The sequence below is a fragment of the Chrysochloris asiatica genome, unplaced genomic scaffold (genome assembly GCF_000296735.1).
Source record: "Chrysochloris asiatica unplaced genomic scaffold, ChrAsi1.0 scaffold00142, whole genome shotgun sequence".
NCBI classification, from domain to species: Eukaryota; Metazoa; Chordata; class Mammalia; order Afrosoricida; family Chrysochloridae; genus Chrysochloris; species Chrysochloris asiatica.
In genome coordinates this window covers 1-4,828 of record NW_006408660.1, presented here as the reverse complement: position 1 = coordinate 4,828, position 4,828 = coordinate 1, and positions in this window count along the sequence as shown.

The following is a 4,828-nucleotide window of genomic DNA, read 5'->3' as shown; positions in this document are numbered from 1 at the left end:
CTCATATAGTAGTCTAATAGCATAATCTATAAATTCAACCAGAGTAAATATATTTAAATATAATATAAATGTATGCCCCATACCTCTTTGTCTTTCCTTAGCTCATTGTCCTTGGAATTTATATAAAGTTGTCTAAGAAAAAAATAAACAGCATTTAATTTCTTACTGTTTTACATTCCACACAATAAATTTTCTATTTGTCCTAAAATTCATAAATATTTATATATTCTTTCAAGCTAGAGATAAGGATAAGCTCTAATGAGTACGGAAAATATACAAATCTGTGAAAACTAAATATGAGGGAATTGATAACCAGATATTTAACACTATTGTGGTTGAGATACAAATAAATTCTAAATGATTTGATAAGATTTTAATTTTTCATATAAATATCTCAGACTTTCAATGGTATCTATTCCTTTTCTTTCTGTTTTTGACATACATTATCTGCTATACCAAGAGGTAGGTCAACAAAACTTCAAAAATGAAATACTTCGAGTTTATAGTGTAACAAAACATAAAACCCTGAGAGTGAATTGAAGAAGCTGTTATTGTATCCATCGTATTTTCCTTTGTTTTATTTATTATGTGCAAAAGAAATATGTCATTCTTGATCTTGTATTAAAATATCTGATCTGTCCTATTTTTCATTCCAAAATACATAAGACACTAAGGCAAGGAGGAGGAGAAATAATACTGTTTTAATGGTTCACTTCCCATAAGACAGAGACTTGGGTCCCTAAATGTGTACTTAACTGTAGGTACTGCCACAGGTAGCTTCAAGAGAAATAAATAAATAATGTTATTTTATACTTGCATCTGTACTATTTTTCTTTCAAATAGAGATTAATTAAAATAGTTTTTAGAAAATTTCCAAAGATTTGAATAGAAAAAATATATTCAGAATGCCAAAGGAATACTAATTTTTCATTCATTTAATTGACTGTCTATTACTTACACAGAGCTTTGCTGGTAAGTTGTTGCTAGTAAACATGTGTGCAAAGTAGAACTGGTCCATAGGGTTTGCAAGGCTGTGACCTTTTAGAAGCTGATCTCCAGGTCTGTATTCCAAGGTGTTTCTGGGTGAATTTGAATGACCAACCCACTCTTCATTGGATTAGTCCAGCTCTTCACCATATGCACCACCCAAGGGAAGGGGAGGAATATAAAAATATAATCACTCTTACTTTCTTGATATTATACACTAGTTGGGAAAACAAAGATATTCAAAATAAATCATTGTTACTGAAAATCACACATGTCACAATGAACTCATAAAAATGTGTGCCTTTTAAAACGTTAAATTCTGATAAAATCTCTATGAAACTCTTGAACTCCCTACATTGTTGTTTTTCTTAGGTGCCTTTGAGTTGATTCCGACTCCTACAAACTTATGTACAACAGAATGAAACCCTGCCCAGTCCTGGGAGATCCTCACCATTTTTATTAAGCTTGAGCCCATTGCTGCTACCACTGTGCCAATCCATCTCAATGGGGGTCTTCCTCCTTTTCACTGATCTTCCACATTACATAGCATGATGTCCATCTCCAGGAACTGGTCCCTCTTGATTATATGGCCAAAGTCTGGCTAACTTGGTTTCTAAAGACCATTTTAGCTGTATGTCTCCAAACATGGATTTGCTTATTCTTCTGGATAAGCAAATATTGTACTTTAATATTGTTCTCCAATACAATAGCTCAAATGTAGCAAGTCTTCTACAGTCTTCCTTATTCACTGTTCAACTTTCACATGCATATGAAACTTTCGAAAATACCATGGCTTGGGTCAAGCTCACTTTAGTCTTCAAAGTGACATCTTTGTTCTTGAACACTTTAAAGAGGTTTTGTGCAGCGGATTTGCCTAATGCAATAAGTCCTTTGATTTCTTGACTGCTGCTTCCATGAGTGTTGATGGTGGATTTAAGCAAAATGAAGTATTTGACAACTTCAACCTGTTCTCCATTTATCTGATATTGCTTATTGGTCTAGTTGTGAGGATTTTCATTTTCTTTACATTGAAGTGTAGCCCATACTGAAGGCTGTAGTCTTTGATTTTCATCAGCAAGTATGTTAAGTCCTCTTCACTTTCAGCAAGAAAGGTTGTACCACTTGCATATCTCAAGTTGTTAATGAGTCTTCCTCCAATACTGATACCACGCTGTTTTTCGTAGAATCCATCTTCTTGATTATTTGCTCAGAGTACAGACTAGAAAAATACAATCCTGGAGCACATCTTTCCTGATTTTAAACCGTTAAGTGTCCCTTTGTTCAAACGACTACTTCTTGGTCTATGTACAGGTTCCTCATGAGCACAATCAAGTATTCTGTAATACCCATTCTTCATAATGTTATCCCCTAGCTTGTTGTGATCCACATAGTTGAAAGCCGTTGCATAGTCAATAAAGCATATGTAAACATCTTTCTGGTATGTCTACTTTCACCTAACATCCATCAATATCAGCACTGATATCTCTCATTTCACGTCCTCATCTGACTCTGGCTTGAATTCTGGAAGTTTCCTGTCAATATGCTGTCGTAGTCATTTTTTAATAATCTTTAGCAAAATTTTACTCGCGTGTGGTATTAATGATACTATTTGATTATTCCTGCATTCCACTGGATCACCTCTTTTTGGAATGAGCACAAACATGGATTGTTTCTAATCTGTTGATCAGTTAGCTGCCTTCCAAATTTCTTGGTACACTGAGTGAGCATCTCTAGCGCAGCATCAGTTTGTTGAAAGATTTCCAATGGCATTCCATCAATTACTGAAGCCTTACTTTTCACAAATGCCTTCCGTGCAGCTTGGACTTCTTCCTTTCGTACCATCAGTCCTTAATCATATGTTACCTCTTGAAATGGTTGAATATGTTGTTGTTGTTATCAGGTGCCATCGAGTTGGAATACCATGCACAGCAGAATGAAACAATGTCTGATCCTGGGCCAACCAAACTACCGCTGCCACACTTGAGTCCATCAATGATGCCACCTGGCCGATCCATCACGTTGAGGGTCTTCCTCTTTTTCTCTGACCCTCCATCATACCCAGCATGACATCCTTCTCCAGTGACGGTTCCCTCCTGACAATAAGTCCAAAGTATGAGAGACGAAGTTTTGTAGGACCAAGAAAAAGACTCCATTCTGTACATTAGCCTAAACATGTCCTCCTGTTCCAGGAACGTGCTAAATCAGCTCATGCTGCCTTAGAATATCCTTTCACCCCTAGCAACAGCAAGAACTAGATAAGTAATAGACAAGACAACCCAAGGCCAGATGCCAGATGTTTTCCTTATCCTAGCCTAAGAACAAAGACCACCAGTCCTGAATTGTAACATCTCATACTTTGCCAAATGTCAACCAATCCAAATATTGTAAAGCTGAAAAACCTAAGCTTGTTTGAAAACTCTATAAAAACTCTGCTAACAAAGAGCTCAGGGACTTTTCCCAAGTCTGCTGTGCAGGATAAGGAGAAGGCCCAGGCTCGAGCTTGAATAAACAACCCTTGTGCACTTGAATCAGTGTCGGCTCCTTGGCGGTCTTTGGGGACCCCGAATTCTGGGCCTAACAGTTTAGCCATATTTTTTTAACATTGTTGTTGTTGTTAAGTGCCTTTGAGTCGGTTCCGACCCATAGCGAACCTGTACAGGGTATCCGAGGGTGTAAATCATTACGGGAGTAGAAAGCGTCATCTTTCTCCCGTGGAGCGGCTGGTAGTTTCAAACTGCTGACCTTAAGGTTCACAGGCCGATTCATAAACACTATGCTACCAGAGCTGAGTGACCCTCAGTATATCTTCCAATATCTTTTGATGCTTCCTCTATCATCAAATGTTTTTTACCCATTGAATCATTTATTATTTCAAGTCAAGGTTTGATTGTTTTTCTTCAGTCCTTTCAGTTGAAGAAATGCTGAGTGTGTTTTTACCTTTTGGTCATTTGACAAGCCGGTCTCACTACTGTGATGCCCCAGCTCAGCATCAGGCCTCACTAAACATTTGCACAAGACTTCAGAAACATCAACCCTTTGCATCTAGTTTAGTCTCAGAATCTTCGTTGAAGCATATCTACCAAGTCTGCCGTCTTCTGTCTTTTGCTCCCAGTATTAGATGTTTTGCTACTAGAATGGGGTTTCTTGTGTCCTTTGAAGTGAGTGAAGACTCATCTAAATGCTTCCCAAATCCTACTTGTGCTCTAGCCAAGGCAACTGAAAATTTTTCTTTGGACATTCCAGCAATCAATTCTATGTTCACACCCAAAACATAAACAAAAGCAGAAAATGCACACACCTGGAGCTTCGATAATGGCATGGAATCTAAAGAGATTAAGTGCATGATTGGAGCTAAACCAATCCAATCAGCTCTGTGACGACATTGGCGCTGACTGGCCAATCCGTTCAACAGGGCGTGTCCTAACAGTGTGCTTTGCAAGCAGTAAGTTTCTAAGTGGATGTTCCAGCAAGGTTCAACTCTGACGCTCATTTGTGCATCTGAGGACTTGAGCCTGCAGCAGTCACCTGTCCTGCTACATGCTGAGATATCCTCGTGGAGATCCAGGCAACTGATTCAGGATTTGGGAAGCAGGACTTTGGAGCGATCTCAACTTTGTGGAAACGTCTTTGGCCCAAAATGGCACAAGGAGGCTTCGTGTCTGCACAGCAGTCCTCCGCAGCTGCTTTGGAGCATCCCAGAGAAGACCGATTCCAAGGGGGAGATGAATTTCGAAGACGTCGTCCTTTTCTACTGAACCACCCCATTAACTTCTTGAACTATGGGCCCGTGCCACAGACGGAAGATTCCTGGCGTCTCTTCTGGCTCCTGTCCGGTCACCTC